Genomic DNA, 19798 nt, shown 5'->3' with positions numbered 1-19798 from the left:
TCTGGACTACTTACCTTCAAATTAAGCACCTCTTAGATTGTTTTCCTCTCAACTTCTCTGCTTTGGCTCTACCGCTCCGTTAGCCTCTAAGGGCTCACTGCGCTCCCCACCCTACGCCCAATTCGCACCCACCCCCGGCGTCCTACATTTCTCTTCCCTCTAGACACACCTCTTACTTCATCCTCCCAATCATACTCACATCCTTACTAATTGGGTACCACCCCACACTTAACCACACCTATTCCTAAACTCTAACCAGCCTAACACCTTCCTCACTAACACACCTTACAAACCTCTACCCCTACCACAAACTCAAACCCACAACTACACTATCATGACCATAACTACACTCCACTCACAACTAAGATTACCTATCTGCTTCTTACTTACATCCCTCCTAATCACCACCTACCTCCTAACCTCCTATGAACAATCTATTTCATTTTCTCTCTCACTTCCTTCAAAGCACACCAGTACACCAACAACATCCACACCTCCTTCCTTCTTACATACCCCCTCACAATCCAATTACCTACTTGCCAAATACCACAGACTATTACACTGCAAACTACTAAAAACAAAGCTAAAGAAGTCACTTTACACCTTCCAAAAACATATGATTGAAAACTATCTTACACTACTCCATCTACTACAAGATGGTGATATACACCCCAACCCAGGCCCACAAACTACTAATATCAAAACACACACAAATCATAACATCCCCTTCTCTCCTTCTTCCACTACACCCTCTAACTTATTAACTCTGGCCCATCTCAACATACGCAGCATTTGTAACAAAGTTAGCCAACTCCATGCCCTATTAGAAGTTCACAAATTTGATATACTATGCTTATCAGAAACTTGGCTAAAACCTGCAATTAAAGACATTGAAATTACCCCACCTGGATATAACATTTACAGATTAGATCGTACCTCCAGGAAGGGAGGTGGTGTAGCTATTCTATATAAAACATACTTGAAGCTTACCCTTCTTGACCTTACCTTCATTCAAAACGATAACGCTGAAATAATCTGCTCCAAAATTCAAATAAACACTACTAAAGCTATTAATATAATCTGTGCATATCTCCCCCCTGGAAATAACATCCCTACTTTAGAGCAACTTCTTGAACAACTCTCTAATAACCTCCCTCAAGAAACACTGCTCCTTGGGGACTTCAACATTGATTGGAAAACTTGTAATAATGTTAACCCTACTTCCCATATAAACCTTTATGGTTTCAAACAACTAATTGATAGCCCCACTAGAATAAACAATAAAAGTAAAAAGGAAACTACCTTAGACTGGATTCTTACAAACTCACCCCTACAAACCTACCATACTGGCATCCTTCCTGATGACCTCAGCGATCATTCACTTACCTATGTCATTAGATCTAAAACTAATGTAAACTTACCTACCTCTCACAAAACACTATATTCAAAAAAACAATTTAATCCTGAACAGTTTCAAACTGATCTGTCACTATATGACTGGTCCCCTCTTAGACACCTCTCACTGAACAATGCAGTTGAACATTTTAACTCTGCATTCCTTGCAATCTTAAATCAACATGCCCCGAGTCGTACCATTAGAACAAAGACCAAAACAGCACCTTGGCTAACCTCCAATACTAAACAAAAAATCAAACTTAGAAATAAAGCTTGGAAAACATGGCGCTCCTCTAGAAACCCAACAGATCATCAAACCTTTAGAGAGCTCAGAAACAACACCAAAAAAGCCATTCTATCAGATAAGAAAAATTACTACTTTGAACTTCAGCAAACCACCAAAAAACAACCAAAAAAGTTCTGGTCTACCATTAATAATCTACTCACCCCAGGCAAAGTAGTTACACCACACCCACAGAATTTAGACCCTGATAATCCCTCTTTAATTGCCAATAACTTCAATACCTTCTTTACTACCTCCATACAAAGTCTAGCCAACCACCTATCTCCTGACTCATCCCAACTCCTCTTAAGTAACATCAATAACTCCCTACTTCCCCTTAAATTTCAACCCATACCTACCTCTTATATACAATCTCTCTTACAAAAACTTAAACCAACTACCCCCTCAGCAGACAAGCTTCCTGCAGAATTCCTGCAAATAGCAGCTAAATCTATTGCTTATCCTGTTTCTATCCTAATAAACCGATCCATAAATGAAAGTACTTTTCCAGAAATCTGGAAAATATCACACATTATACCCTTACACAAAGGAGGCAAATCCACTGACCTCTCTAACTATCGCCCTATAGCCCTATTATCTCCTCTAGCCAAAATCATGGAAAAATGTATACACAAACAACTACTTAACCATCTCCTTCATAACAATCTACTAGCTAACACTCAGCATGGGTTCAGACCCTCACATAGTACCACCACTGCACTACTCTCATTTACCAACACCATCAACTCTAACCGCAATAACAACAAACTAACCTCTGCTCTTTTCCTAGACCTGTCAAAAGCCTTTGACATGGTCAACCACTCACTTCTTCTACACATACTAAAATCCCTTGAATTGGCCTCCTCTTCCTTATCCTGGTTCTCATCCTATCTTGAAAACCGACAACAAGCAGTACTCTGGAAAAACTCTCTATCTACTCTACTGCCTATCTCTTTAGGTGTACCTCAAGGATCTATACTAGGCCCACTCCTATTCTCCATTTTATTAATGATCTCCAGTCATCTATCCAGAACACAACCTGCATTCAATATGCAGATGATTCTACCATTATATGCACAGCTTCCACTCATACTGAACTCCAGTCATTGACACAATCTACCTTTTCATCAGTAGAAGAGTGGTTCTCAAAAAGATGTCTTCTCCTGAACCCCAAGAAAACAAAACTGCTACTTTTCACCCCTACCCATAAATCTTCTCAACTTCACTTCACTGTTACTGCAAGTGACAACTCCGTCATCTCCCCTGATTCCACTACCAAACTGCTAGGTGTTACTATTGATAATAATCTTAACTATGATTACCACATCAATAACACTATAAAAGCAGTTAATAAAAAGATTGGTTCACTGTACAGAATTAAACCTTTCCTTACACCAGAAGCACGGACCACCTTAGCACAATCTCATCTCATCTCTACACTAATGTATGCTTCTTCTATCTACACTAATCTCTCGAAAAGCAACCTAAAGAAACTGACTACATCCTACCACAATATAGCTCGCTTTGCCACAGCATCCCAGTATAGAACTCACCACTGTCTCAACCTAAAACACTTACACTGGCTAGAACTTCCTAACAAGCTCAAATATCAACAACTCTTAATAACTCATAACATTTTGTACCAACCTTTAAAGACTCCTGCTCTTAATAACCTCCTAATCCCCTATAATAACTTGAAACAGCTGCGCTCCGCTGAAAAGCTACAGGTCAACACAACTAGAATTACAAATTCAGCAGGTAACTGCCTTTTCTCCAACTCAGTTGGCAAAATATGGAATAACCTCCCCTCACACATCACTTCACTAGCCTCCTTTCCTCTTTTCAAAAAACAACTTCTTGTATATCTGAACAACTTTTGGCTCTGTTCCTGTACAAATCCAGGCTAATATACTTTCATCTTTCTTCTATTATATTCCCAGTTATCTAAAATGCAACCTTTTTCTAGTATATCAAAGGACCTAATTGTACCGTAATGAATTACTGTCTCTCTTAAAATGAGGATAGTAATATGACTTTTTATTACTTGATCTAGACTGATATCTAAGCATTTTTGCTCAATATATGTAACAAATGTAATTATTGTAAATGATTTAATCATTAATTCTTATAACCTTGTTTTATAACCTTGTTTTATCTTGGAGCTTTTCTCCCCGGGCCTCCACTGAAAATGGAAATTATCCAGTTGGACTAGCCCGGTCAACAAATGTAAAATAAATAAATAAAAATAAACATAATGGACCAATTCAGAACTAAACACATATGCTCTCATTCCTACTACAAAAAAAGCACAATACTTTCTCACACTCCTCACCAAACTCCAACACCTGTATCACCATTTTAACACCAGGCTCATCGTAAGTGAGGATATCCACACCAACCCAGGCCCAAATCCATCATGTCCAACACAAACTGCTCCAACACAAATGTCAGAACATAACATCCCCACTATCTTCATCCCAGTGCAAATCAAATACAGCAGCAAAACCAACCATTTTTTAATGCTAAATATTAATATTAGAAGTATCAAAATAAAATACCTGAACTCCATGCCACAATAGCACACTACTCCCCAGACATAGTTGCTTTAACAGAAACCTGGCTAAATAAAAACATAGCTAACTGAGAAATTCTCCCTACCGGCTGCAATATTATTAGACAAGACAGACCACTACGTAAAGGGGGTGGAACTGCCTTACTGAATAAGTCCAACTTAACTGTACGTCAGTTACCAAACTCCTACTCCTCCCCCAATAATTGGGACATACTTATCTCACAACTTCACATCCGCGGTGGTGCAGCGGTAGTGTTGTTGCCTCACAGCAAGAGGTTCTTCTGTTCGATTCTCAGCTGGAGTGCGGGGAGTGCCTTCTGTGTGGAGTCTGTATGTCCTCCCCACAGTTGGGTGGGCGTTCGAAAGACATGCGTAAATGGACGTGCCTTCGTTGAAAGTTGAACATCGAGCTGGCTCCTCGGCATTCGTGAAAATCTACTGCCAATCATTAGTGGACCGGAGTTCCACTGTGGTGACCCCTAACCGGGAAAAGCCAAAAGACAACAACAACACTTATCTCACAACTTCAACTTCACCCTAAAAAGGTCATCACCACAATTGTGATCTATATTCCACCTGGTAATACACCTGCTAGCCTTGAAGACTTCTTATCCTGGTGTTCTTCCACATACTCACAAGAAACCCTTATTCTGGGGGATTTCAACCTAGATTGGCTCACCTGCATATCAGAACCACCAAGTAATCTAATAAATCTCCATGGCTACCAGCAGCTAGTCCAAATTCCAACTAGATGTGATAAAAAATCTAAAAAGGAATCCATCCTTGACTGGGTCCTAACTAACAACCCCACATTGTACCCCCACTCAGGCTGTCTCCCAGACACCTTAACTGACCACAACATAATATACTTTATATGTAGTAGAACAAGCATATGCAAAACCACTAACTATATATCCACTAGAAACACAAAAACATTCTCTCCTGAGGTCCTCAGTACTTTACTCTGTAACTGTGACTGGACCCCCTGAAAAACCCTCCCACTTGACCAGGCTGTAGCATATTTCAACAAAACATTTCTACAACACCTAGACACTGTCGCTCCATTGCGCAAAATCAAGGTTAGAACCTCTACAAACCCCTGGCTCAGCAAAGAAACCAAACAAATCCTCAAGTCCAGAGATGCTACCTGGCTTTACTATAAAAAAAAACAAAGAAACACAAAGCCTAACTAAGTACCAAGAACTGTGCAACCATGCAAAAAAATGCATTAACCTGGAGAAAAAATCCTACTACATGACATTACAAACTAAATACCAACACAACTCCCAAAATTTTTTGAAAAATGTAAACCAGCCACAAAAACCCACCCAAAAGGCTACCCCCAAACCAACCGCCCCTGACACTAAAGTTCCCATCGAAACACAATTCAACTCCCACTTAGTGAACTCAATTCTATCCTTAGTATCACAGGATAGTTCCTTTCTCACTAGCCCCCCAACACAAATAACACTAATACAAGCTTTACCTTCAAAACAGTTTCCATCACTTCAATCAAAAGCATGCTCTCCAAACTAAAAACCTCATCAACAGCAGCCGACCTACTCCCCAGCTATTTCTTGAAACTCACAGCAGATGCTATTGCTATCCCAATCTCCACTCTCATAAGCAGATCATTTGTTGAAAACTATGTGCCCAAACTCTGGAAAATATCCTATGTTACACCCATACATAAAGGTGGGACCTCCACTGAACTTAATAACTACAGACCCATTGCTTTACTCTCCTCACTGGCCAAAATCCTAGAAAAATGCATCCATACCCAGATGCTAAAATATCTCCTAGACAGCAATATCCTGTCACCTACTCAGCATGGTTGCAGACCTGCCCATAGTACCACTACAGCCCTCCTCTGCTTCACAGATACAGTAAACCGTCTCAAAAATGAAGGCCTGCAGGTGTCAACTCTTTTTTTGGATATGTCCAAAGCATTTGACACAATCCCGCACCAAATCCTGCTAAACAAACTAAACCAGTATCACCTATCAAATTCCATTCTTACCTGGTTCCAAAGCTACTTAACTGACAGGTACCAAGCTGTAAAATGGGAAAATTCTCTCTCTCCTCAGCTGCCCATAACTATAGGAGTCCCACAGGGTTCTATCTTAGGATCACTACTATTCACAATCTTCACAAATGACCTCCATACCTCCACACAGCATGCATCTATCATTCAGTATGCAGATGACACTACCTTAATCTGTGCTGCACAAAACATTCCCACCCTCCTGCAAACAACTCAACTAGCATTCTCTGATGTTGAAAACTACCTAACCAAAGCCCAACTTATCCTCAATCCACAGAAAACTCAGCTTATAATTGTAACCAGTTCTAAGAAAAACACTGATAACAGTCAATTCACTATGACCTCCATACCTCCACACAGCATGCATCTATCATTCAGTATGCAGATGACACTACCTTAATCTGTGCTGCACAAAACATTCCCACCCTCCTGCAAACAACTCAACTAGCATTCTCTGATGTTGAAAACTACCTAACCAAAGCCCAACTTATCCTCAATCCACAGAAAACTCAGCTTATAATTGTAACCAGTTCTAAGAAAAACACTGATAACAGTTAATTCACTATCTACTCCACAAATGCTACTCCAATCGCTCCAGTGGCACAGGCTAAGCTATTGGGAATAACCATAGACTCCCACCTAAAATTTGATAGTCATCTCAACTTAACTATTAAAAAAGTACATGCCAAATTGGGATCACTCTACCATATCAAAACATTTCTTACTAACAACACAAGATAAGGCATTGCTCGCTCCCAACTTCTATCCACCCTACTCTATGCATCTCCCATTGTGACAAAACTGAACTAAGCAAAATGGAAGCCTGCTATAACAGAATTGCCCGATTTGCTGCAAATTGCTCATATAGAACTCATCACTGTACTGCTTTGAGACAGCTCCACTGGCTTGAACTGCCCAACCTCCTAACCTACAATCAGCTCTGCCTCTGTCATTCTGTCTATTACCTCCCTAATAAGTGTCCTGCCCTTAAAAACCTAGTACAACATCACTCAGCCAAAAGGCCTCTTAGATCATCAAGCAAGCTACTACTAGAAGTCACCAAGAGCTACAATAGCTTTGGAGATACACTATATAGTAGTTCAGTGGCTAAAAAATGGAACTCTGTCCTTACAAGCATTCAAAACACATCATCCAAAGCCTCCTTTAAAGACCTCATCAGGCATCTCAAGCAAAGTTGGCAGTGCCATGATTGCTTCCCAGGCTAGTGAAAGCGGATAAGGTACACATACTAAACCTAGAGTACTTGATTAAGATTGAAAACTATCCCCACAAACACTGGCTAATCTACAATGTATGTACTGTACCTGTGTACTATGTAAGTATTCTACCTATGTTCCAAATTTCAGCTGTACACCACAAACCTATTAAGTACTTCTATTTTTAATTATTTTTTTGTTTGTTCTCTCCACTGTAACTGTTGATGTGCTGCATACCACTGTAAAAACATGTCTTTTGTAATTTGTGTGTAAACTGATCATGTCTAAATGTATCTGTAATTTTTCTATGTGGAGCTTTTCTCCCTGGGCCTCTGCTGAAAAGGGGCTTTTTTCGGCTCAGTCAGACACCCCTGGTTAACAAATGTAAAATAAAATAAGTAAAATAAATATTTTAACACAATTAACACAAGAAAAGCTCACAAATCCAATTTCAGCACAAGCTTCTGCACAGATAAATTTTATATACTAATGACATACAATTATTTACAAAATTCCAGCTAGCTGTGCTGGCACAAGTCTTATATCCATTGCACTACTTCTCCCTGGCATGGCTGGCAGTATCTCTTATTATTACATCCACGCTACATGGAGAGCTACAGTGCTCAGGTTTTAGTTAAAACAAAAATAATAATTGTTTTACTTTTAAACTGCTTCAGTTTAGACTGCACATGGAGCACTACAGTGCTAAGGTTTGACAGCAAATACAATACCAGCTTTTGAAAGCTGGTTTTGTATTAACAAAAGATAGGGATTGGCTATTTGTTTCCCTCCAACACTTTGAACTTAGAGAGTTTCCCCTTTTACCCTGTCCTAGCTATGCTATGGCACATGTTATAATGCACCAGAAAGGAATTAATCCACTATGTACCTCTCTGTAACCGCCAAAGCAATGCAAACGTGTGACTCTCTACAGACAATACAGAAATATAAGTTGAGCATTCTCCTTTACACTGGTATACTCCTTTTTTATGAAGTACTAAGAAAAATAAAGGGAGATGAGGAAATGTCTCTGTACAACATCTCTTACTTTTGTATGTAAATACAAGAACAATGAGTATACCATTTGTGATGTAGCAAAGCAAAACTCATCTTTGCTTTTCGACAAAAAAAGCACTGAAACATTTTCAATGCCCCAATGCAGAGACAAAATGAAAGTAGAAAGTTGTGCACTAGAGATAAATGCAACTATGTTTTATTTCTAAGATGATATGTAATCAATTGTTGCAGCTGAGATCAAGCTTGAAGAGCACATTTGCTCAGAATCATCAACACAGCATAAATCCCCATAATGTGGTGATAAAACCTAGTATGAGTGTACATGTAACAAAAGGAAAGGCAGTGAGGATCATCAAAAGAAAAGGGCAAAGCACTTCATATTTCAGAACAAATAAAGTTTTTGGTTTAGACATTTGGGCTGCAGCATCAAAGTGCAGGCCAAACACCAAGTGTCCAAATGTAGTTCATGGAAACAACATTGATTAAAGGTGAAGATTCTAACACCTTTTCTAAAGACTGCTCATTAAGTAGTTCAGATGTCTTAGCATCTAGATATGCAAATATTGTGAAGCCTGATTAATAGCAATGAGCCTCGTCCAAATCTTCAACTCCATTTTCCCATTTTTCAACATGGGGTTGGGATGCCAACTCTTTCTGTTCAATGGCAATCTCCTACCTTCAACACTCATGCCCAAATTTCACAGGTCTTCTCTCACCCAACACATCCACCACTTTGCTGCATGCTCTTGTTTTCTCTTCCATTCTTTCTGTCTTTCTGAAATCTTCCTCTCTGGATTGTCTTCTGCTTTTCTGCACATGTGCTTGAACCACCATCATCTGTTCTCTATAACATTTTTTGCAATTGGAACTGCATTGGTTTCTGCTCTTATGTCCTTATGTCTTTGTCTGTCCCACAGTGTGCATCCTGCCACCCATCTCAAGCACTTCTTCTCCATCACCTCTAGCTTCAAATGCTCTGCCTTTACTGCTCAGGTTTCTGTACCATATACTAGTACTGGACGCACCACTGTTTTGTACACCTTACATTTCACCTTATTTGATATTCTTCTGTCCTTCATTACACCTGACACTCTGTGCCAATTGTGTGCAACCCCTCTGATTCTAAAGAGGGGCAGAAAGAGAGTCACAAGATCACATACAAGAGTGGTCAACATGCAACTCAGGTAGACTTCCTCCTAATAAGCCAAGGGTACTGGGGTAGAATCACTGATTGCAAAAGCATCCCCAGGGAAACAGTTAGCCCTCAGCATAAACTCTGTTTGCCACAATCTTCTGCAAGTATTGGTCAGAGAAGGCTTTAAGGTCCACAGAGACCAAGCTGAGGACCTCAAATTTGACTGGAGAGAAAGGTACAACAGTTCAAGGAATTACTCAAGACTGTAGCACATCACAAAGAAGATGAAATAAGTGGAGTTGACGAAGAATGACATCACCTCAAAATAGCATGTGTGAGGACTAAAGAACAAATATGTAGGTGAGTCAGGTATGGAAATAAGGGGCCTAAGGAAAGCTGGTGGTGGAATGCAGAAGTCCAGGAAGTCATCTAATAAAAGAAAGAGTGCAGAAAAAAGTAGGAGTTAGAAAAGACAGATCAGGCTAGGAAGGAATATGGGTTGGCTAACAAAGAAGCTAAGAAAGGAGCTGCAGTAACAAAGAACAAAGCATAAGAAACACTCTACGAGCTTCTGGAAAGTGACTTATAAGTTGGTAGAAAGAAACTATATAAGGTTGAAAGATAAAGACAGAAAGATAATGAAGATAGTCAGACATCCTTCGTAAGGGTTGCTAGAAACAACATGCTCACCAGTCCACAGGACATCAAAGGCAAATTGAAGGAGTATTTTCAGTAGCTTCTAAATGAAGAAAACCTCACAGAAGCTGTACTGCCCTGACATAGTTTACAATGAAAGAAGAGAAGCCCACCATAAAAGAAATAAGAATAAAACAAAGGAAAATGAAGTCAGGGAAAACATCAGGCTCAGATGAGGACATAGCAGACATGATAAAGATGTTTGGTGAGAGGGGAGAAATGGCTTCTGAGGGTATTCATACTAGTATGGAGACAAAAGCATATTCTGAGAATATGCATATAAGTGCCACTTTTAGGGAACAAATGGGTCATTCAAAGCTATGGGCAGTACAGAGCTATCAAATTCCCATCACAATGCGTGAAGGCTCTGGATAGAAAGTAAGATGGGAGTTATAAGTAGTTCAAATTCAGATCAGGATGCAGTACAACTGACATAATGAATAACAATGACCCTGATTTTCAGTAAAGGAAGGGAGCAGCACATCAGAAGGTGTGCTGAGCATGGAAATTGATTATGCAGACATCTTGATTCCTCACTAAACTAATGTGATTGCCTGTTCACCAAAAGACAATGGTGAAGGGGGTATAAAATGAAGTCATGGGATCCCAAGCCAGAGACAATGACCTAGGACATTTACAGGCATGTTGTCTCAGCAGTAATACCAGAAGAAGTGTGATAAATCTTAAAACAGGAAAATCACTGCTTACACTGCAGAAGCACAGTAAATACTCACATGGTACTAGTGTCACAAAACAGTCACTTAAATGTAACCTCAAAGACATAGATGTATGCATTCATGGAAACAATTTGAGTGCAAAGATAACATCCCCAGGTACAGCACAGGGAAACATATGGTTCTTAAATTCCTTGTTACATGATACTATCCAGCAAAACAATGTAAACGGAATTTGTAGCAGTCAGGGCAGATGTCAGTATCATGTTATATCATCTGACTTTAATTACTGGTTGCCTTGTATGCCTCCCTCCAAGCACACTGATTATCCAAGTTGCATTTAAAAGCTCTTCATCAAATGGAATGCAGTTATTATGGGTGCCACTGACTCTTTTCTGTAGAATATGATAGCATTTCTACACAACTAACAACAAATGCAATCAAGTATCATTATCAAAACATACTCCTCTCTATATCAAATGACCTAGTAGTATCCTGTGGCACTTTCAAGGCACATATTAAATCCCAAACCAGTCCCCACTGTTATACATACTTGCTGTAAAACAGATATTCCCAGAAAAGAATCATGAAAATATACATGATGGAACTTCTCAAGTATATGTTTGGAGAAAGTAGGACACTGCTCTATATTATGGTCATGCAGTTGCCATGAATGATGCCTAGATAATAAGACATTTTTACTGGATGCAGCATAAGACAACCTGGCAGGACTGCAACCTAGATTACAGACCAAAGGTATTGAAAATACAATACAGTTTTCAGTAGCCAGTTCCTGAGCTACTGGTTGAGCATGCACCACATCTCAGCATAGTTTAGGAAAGTTGATAAGGACAGGACACCACACAAAATAACATCAGTCAGGTTTGATAACATGGAGGTATTACAACTATTATGGTTGTACTTTACTGATAGATAAAAGAAACATATAGCTCTATGCTGAAAACAGTTCCTCAGTCATTAAATACTGTTGCTTACATTATATGAAAAAAGTAGCTCTTCACTACGTAGGTATGATGCAGTCGATATGATTTGAGGTCATAACTTTACAGTATATATTACTGGAATCTAAGCCTCATTGGTTGGCTTCAGTTCAGCAACACAAACAGTAAACCCTGCAGTATCACTCAGCATATTTCAAAACTTGAATTACAAAAATAGTAAGTTTCAAAGACACTAAATCAGGGACAATTTTCAAGTATCACTATAATTCATGAAAGTGAGTAGCACCAGCTGGTTTGCACAAATATGTGTTTTCTTAATATCAAAAAGCATGCAATGTCTAGCATTAAGGCCTGTCTGGAATCTTCAGTTATTTCCTTGAATAACAAAGACTGTTATGAAGTAATCACAGCAAAAGCATAAGTCAAAAGGAAGACTGTTCTGTACACAAATCAGGCACTTTTGAGAGTAATTTCCCACAGACCATTGTAGCAGAATTCCTCAGGAGCACACATGGCAGTGTGGTAGGCTACATCAAAGTTAAGTTGTTACACATACTCCTTCAGTTCTGCAGCAGGGAGCACACATCAAAGTATACATTACCTTCCTCCATTCATAATCAAAATACCTTCTTTATGTATATAACTACCATAAACATCTTCTTCAAGTGATATTCTTTATGTAAATAGGAATATATCAGTCTCCTGTCCGTATGCTGTTTCATTTACTTAATTACTCTGCAAATAGGTGTGTATCTTGTTTCTGTACATCTGTCTGTAACCTATACCTAATCTTGCTTCTGTACACCTGTATGTAACCTATACCTAAATGTCCTTATTCAGACAATGTAAAATTGCTACCCAAAGGCACTTCCGCGTTTTTCAACATGCTATTACTCATGATATATAAACATTGTCACTAAATGATACATTTATGCATGAAATGACAAAGTTGTCTTGGGCAGAGGTAAATGTAAGCAACTGACAGGGAACAAGTCCAAACACAATCCATTCCCATGTTACCATACTAGACCACTATATGGACGTGTCTCATGACACTGAAGTATGTTAAGCATGTCAACTTATGGCTGCACAACTGACATAAGAGCATGTGACCAGTATAGATGATACTGCACAATTGCTGCCTAGTCACTGACCATTGATACATGTCCAAGAGAACAGATTGATAAATGACATCTAAATAGTGTAGGTTCTTCAGAATGTTTTCCCAGGACACAAGGCCATCTGTGAGCATGGACAGAACATACTGAGCCTAAATGGAAAGGAACCACCCATTTATGAATGTGTGTGGTGTAAGCTGGGAGCAAATATTAATCCAGTTGGTGGCCACGAATGTGCAGCATATATGATCTATCATGGGTCACTCACAGTATCATGAAGGATATCAACAACACCCATGACAATGCACAGCAGTAGACTGCCATGGATAAGGGCATTGCTCTTACCTGAAGAATCAGGAACAAACCCTGAAGTAATCAAGGATGATCAGGAGTACTTTTCAAGATATTAGTACTATTAAATTGAGAAGCTGACATAACAAGACAATGTGAATCAACTTGCATTTTCTGAGCAAAAAAGAAAAAGTAAAAGCAGTTTACATTTCTAACTATTGTCTTTTTAAGTGTAATCTACCAGCTTTTCTAACAAAATTGCCAGTTTTAGCAAGAATTTGGAGGAATGGAGTTAATTTCTGAGCCAAAGTTAGATATAGATGACAGGTTGAGGTAAGGCTCCATTATTGTACCCCCCATCATTACTATGGAGGAGTTCCTGTTGTCCCTGTCAAGAGAGTGAAAGGACCCTAACATCTGACTAAGGCCTGGATTTGGGAGTTGAGCTGGATAGGCCACGCCGTGTCACTGCTGATATTTTCCTATCAGTAACATACTGTGGTTGTAGGCCTGTGCCATGAGATTAGTTTTGCTTAGCATTGGCATATGTCCTCTACAAGCACATTTGGAAAGCAGGCATGAATGCATACCCCACAGAGTATAGTTGGGTAAGTAAACTTACCAAAACAGTTGCTCAAATAGACCACTGTTGCATTAGCATAAGCTATAGTTATTGTATTTTGCTAAGGACTGGAACAGCCATCTAGCAGCTTCTAAAGCTTTATTGCACCTTCCACCAGCCTGAGAACAGTTTAAAGACTAGTAGCTAGGTCCCAAAACTTCGGTGCTGTCTTGCCTTAAAAGAAGGAGGCTAGAGCCCTGCCAGATAAGAACAGCAATAAAAACCCCATACCCTGGCTTAAATACACCAAAAAAAAAAAAAAAGCGACAGAGAGAGAGAGAGAGAGAGAGAGAGAGAGAGAGAGAGTGAGAGAGAGACAGATGGAGGGAGGGTGCATCTACTGCAAGGTGATATATTTTGAGCATCTACTGTTATGATATGTTTACTTGTGCAATGTTATAATGCTCATTAGATCACTGTTACAGTAACCTAAACTGTGTGGTATGAATATCAGATCTTAGAAAGAAAAAGAAGTGAATGAAGGATCAGAGTCCAGGAAGTCCTGTAAAATAGTCCTAGCACAGCCTGGTCTGGACATAGAGAAGGAATGTAGTTTGCTGTGCTTATCAAACGTATTTACAGATGACCAAGTTGCTGCCTCTGGTATACTTCTAGAGTTGATTTCTTTCCAAGAAAATCACAGAAACAGTCAGATCCCTGAAAGAGTAGGCCCTCACTTTGAATGGAAGTGTCTTGCTGTGGTGAGAATAACAAAAAGCACTATCACTAGACAATGGTTGAGAATAGGCCCGTTTGGACAATGATTTTCCTTTTTCTTACTTTCATATGTTGTGCGGTGGTAAACTAACTAGTTGTCTGACAGTACCCAAATGTAAAAAGTTTCAGGTACCTCTTCTGAAAGTAAAAGATTTACCAGTGGTGTACGACAAGGCTCAGTGTTGGGCCCATTCCTATTTGCCATCTGTTTCTCAGACCTTCGAGCAAACACTGCTGGTCTGTGATTATGTAAGTATGCAGACAATTGCAAAGTGAGTGTTGTTATCCAAACTTCCACTGACTTGCAAATGCTCCAACATGTATTAGACCATGTTAACAACTAGTGCAAGGATAATGGTCTGAAATTAAATGTGAAGACATGTAATATAATCCTTTTAGGTAAGGAAACCATTTCCTGATACCATGCAGATGACAAACCCCTCTAATCAGACACTGCCATAAGGGACTTATGCACTCTTGTTAACAATTCCTTATCTTTTGATCATCAACTCTCCACAGTAATTCAGAAAGCCTTCTAGCTGAATCACCTAATTATCAAAGTCATCTCCTCCAGATCCAAAGAAGGCTGCATTCATATTTACTCACCTAATCAGTCAATTATAGAATATACTGCATCTTTTGCATTGTATTTGTCAAATCATATCATTCAACTTGAAATAGCAGATTATCTAAAAAGATCACTGGCCTCAAACATCATTGTTATTAGAACAGACTTGACAACCATCTATTTGTACTCAGTTTCTACACAGGGATATGTGTCTAGCTTTTTAAGGCACAAAAAACAACTCCTTGACCTTCTATTTCTTTTCAGAACAAAGAGTTCTTCAAAATCTTGTTAAAATAAATATACCTTCATAAACTGATAAATAAGATATGCTGTTAAAAAAGTTCTATATTGCAGTGTATCCCACACTTTTGGTTAAAACCTCCACTACATTCCAAGGAGAGAAAAAACCTTGCCCCCTTCATGGTAAATCTAGACAACTGAATGGTAAGAATCAAATTCTCCTGCAGTTTATCTTGTATTATCCTCCCTGAGGCTTTATGCAATTTTTGAACTAAGGTTATTGGCTAGGCTTGTAGCAGTCTGCCATCTGCAAGGAGAGAAAAATCCTTGCCCCCTTCAAGATAAACATAGACAATGGACTTGAAATACTCATAGTCTCCTGCAGTTTATCTTGCTTTGTCCTCCCTGAGTCTGGAAATATTTTTTGTATTAAGGTTATTGCCTAGGCTTGTAGCAGTCTGCTTATCTAGTTCTTATCTATGAACCTTAAAGAATCATGATAGGCTATTGCACATGAACTTTCTTGTTCAGGATTTTTCAGAACTTTTATGAATAAAATATCATGTAATTACCGAAATAAGATGTATTTTTATTTCTGGAAATATGTTACTTTGCTATTTTAGGATCTATGAATAAATTATAGAGTATTTCTCACATTAAAAGTTAGAGTAAGCTTTTGGTAAATGAGGTTTAGAACAGACCATTTTGTCCTGAGACATCTTCAAGTGGGGCTAGATACATAGATTAGCAGGAATTAAGAGTATAAAGGGGAGGATAAGGTTAAATGGGATGGAGGGATGTTTAGGAGGAAATGAGGTAAAGGAGGGACTTAGAGGGTTTTGTCAAGTGCAACTGAGGTAGGAGTCATATTTTTGGAGTGAACGTTCTACAGTGCAGGTTACAATGACGACCGGCTAGTACTAAGGGTCCAGGTAGGCCTGGGATTAATAATGTGTGCCGGGAGGAAAGAGGGTAAGCTTAATTTATGCCTTCTGCTTTCCTAGTTGATTAGTATTAAAGCTTGGGGGGGTTGAGTATTTGGGCAGTGGAGTGGGTACTTTGGTAGTTGTATTCTGTGGTAGTACTATATAATAATGATATACAAAAAAAAAAATATATATATATATATATATATATATATATATATATATATATATATATGCATATATATATTTTATATATATATATATATATATATATATATATATATATATATATATATATATATATATATATATATATATATATATATATATATATATATATATATATATATATATATATATATATATATATATATATACACATGGTAAGTCAGCTGGATGATAGAGGCTTGGTAGAGCTTTATTAGTAGTCGTTGGTGGTGATGGGTTTCTTGAGCATTCCTTGTGTTGTGGGCTTTATTCTGCCAGTATACAGCATGATTTTGTTTTTCTAACTCCTTGCTCAGCAAAGTAGTCAATGGGGGATATAGGGTTCTGTAGCATTCCCTGTGTTGTGTGGCTCCATCTAAGTCACAAGTACTTTTCGCGGGCTGTGAGATTTGGTGTTACTAGATGCCCCTGCATATGCGAGATGCAAGAATTTTTTTTTCTCTGTAGTCCGTGCATGGAGTTTAGGGTTAATGGTATTGGAATGAACAGTGTTTAGAGCAGGTGGTCACTGACATTTTATGTTGGGATGGACATTGTTTTTGTGGGGAATTGTGTTTGTTCTTTCATGGGTGTCTGGTGAGCTTCATCTGAGGCTCGTTATGCAGTCTACTGCATTTCTGGATGCTCGTTCAGTGATGTGCGTGTCTCTGTGGAGTTTTGTTGCTGGCTGTTTTCTTTGAGGCTTGCTGTAGCTGTTGGATATTTCGGGGGTAGCTTTGGCAGAAGCTACTAGGGGCTTTCACGATGTCGCTGTTGGTGAGGAGCTCCATCTCTTTCTGTTATGCAATGGTGTATGTGTGGTTTTGTGGTGGGGTTTTGTTCTGCTGTGTTCAGGATAGTGTCCTGAAGTCACCCTTGTTGTTTTGTGATCTTCTCTTCCCCCCTCAGTTGGCTTGTTGGTGGTGGGTTTTGCTTTTTGGTTCCCTAAGAGTTTTATGGGCTGTGGGGCATAGTTGCTTCCATGCATGCGTGTCTGCCTGGACACCGCCCAGACTTCTCAGGACTTGATGAAAAAAATAAATAAATAAAACCACATTATCTAACCCTTGTAGTTCCTGGCATGGATGGGGTCAAGGGTTAGTGAATGTCGTAGGGGTTGATTCACTGATAAATAATTTTGGGGGAATGCCGGTGAGATAGACATGCAGTTGTTGCGGAGGTATCCTACATATTTCTGGGTAACTGCTTAAAGTTACGTTTTTTTATGGTGGATGAATGGTGGGGCCTATATATGTATATACAAAAAAATAAAAAATTTAAAATTAAAAAAGCATAATAATGGCAAATGTTCAAGTTTCAGACCGCGACTCATTTGTGCGAGCATTTTGGTAATCGTTCCTGCATGGGGCACTTGTGGTGATGGGGTTCAGGGGGTGGTCATGTGCAGTGCGGTTTCTGTCTTTCTCGCTGCTTTCCGGTTTGGGCACAGTGAACAGAATCTGTCCTTGTTGATTGACCATTGTCTCCCCAATTGTGCATACACTGGAGTTTTCAGTCGTCGAGTAATGGCTGGATGTATGTATGGGCTCCAGTTCGTGGTGATTTTACTATGTTACAGGAAACTCTAGTTGGGCTTTTTGTTCCTTGTCTCTGTTTTTAGGTCAGGTTCTTGCACTGAAGGGTTGTGAGATGTGGTTAGTAGGGCATGGGGGTGGTGGGAATCTGAGGGTGGTGGGTCGTGAGCATTGCGGACTGACGCTGGAAAATGATGTTGAGTCAGTTACTCATTTGGTTGGAGCAAGTTTGTTATGGTTTGGCAGAGGCAAGGTTGTGGTTTCTCTGTTGGTCATTTGCTCAGCTTTGCTCACATTTGTGTGTTTTTATCATCAGTGTGAGCATGAGAGGAGTGATATCACTGAATAGCTTAAATATGAGTTGTGTGGGAGGTTTGAGAGGGTAAGGTGTCTTGGGTTTGTGAGCTCCAACATGTTGTGTTTGGTGAGTGGCAAGGGAGTTTTCCGGAAAAGAATATAGTTTCCAGAGCTGGAGGAATTCTCATGAGGTTCTTGAAAATGACGAGACTGACACTCATGGTGTTATTGATGTTTTAAGTTTTAATTTCAAGAAACCATAGGGTTCAAAGCAGTTTTTAAATACTTTGTGATGGAATTTCATGGATGTGTGCCATTTTCAGGACAATCGTGTTCACTGAGTGTAAGATGGATGTGAATGGGTTACATGCAGAAGACAAAATGGTGCCCTGGTGTGGATCTTTATTCAGATGGCAGCTCGTCACATGGTGTTTGTGTGAGATGGGGAGGGCTATCACTGTTTTGGCTTGGGGATTCTCTTTTGAGGTAGACAGTGGGGGTCGTTTCAGCCATGAATAAATGTTCATGGGCAGTAGTTTTTCTGTTAACAGATGTCCCTGAGCATCCGTGTGGTACCTTTGCAGTTACATGTTCTTTAAACTGATAAGTACATGTTTGCATGCTGTAGCAGTACAGAGTAAGATTATGTGACCATTATTTTGCCAGCTCCACAACTTCTTCAAACTGTTGAATGATATTCCATCACAGGCAAAATTGGTGAATTTTACTTAATAAATAATGCAAATAATTAGGAGCTGAGTAATTATTTTACTTCAGGAATGTATATTAGTTCACATTCTATTCTTTGCCTAATGCTGCAACTTAACAGAACTAATAATTTTAAGTGGCCCTGATTGTCCCTCATTTTTTGGATTTATCCCTGATTCTGCTGAGATTTGTCCCTGACTGGTTGGTTGAGAGCTGTGGGAGAGTTATCTGGTTAACTTTGGCAGTTAGGAAGGAGTTGGTGTGAGGATGATGGCGCTGATTTGGGTTGTTGCTGTGGTTAGGTGGCGCCTGAGCAGTCGCCGACATACCTCTTCAATTGTGTACTAACTTTTTGTGCATAACCTATCATCGCAAAGAGACAAAATTTTTTTCTTTAACAGCAATAAAAAGGTGGTTACAAAAAGGCACAGAGAGAGGAGCTACATGTAGTGCCTCCATACAGGATGTTAAAAGTATAAATGCTTTTGGACTAGGGATTTGGGGAGGAGAATATTTAGTAGATTTGAAAGTTTGGAGTTTTGCGAGGAAGTGTGGAAAGTGTGTTCCCAGGAAG

Source organism: Protopterus annectens, chromosome 7.part1 (assembly GCF_019279795.1).
Source record: "Protopterus annectens isolate FY-2018-M chromosome 7.part1, PAN1.0, whole genome shotgun sequence".
Taxonomy (NCBI): domain Eukaryota; kingdom Metazoa; phylum Chordata; order Ceratodontiformes; family Protopteridae; genus Protopterus; species Protopterus annectens.
This window is presented reverse-complemented; position numbering follows the sequence as displayed.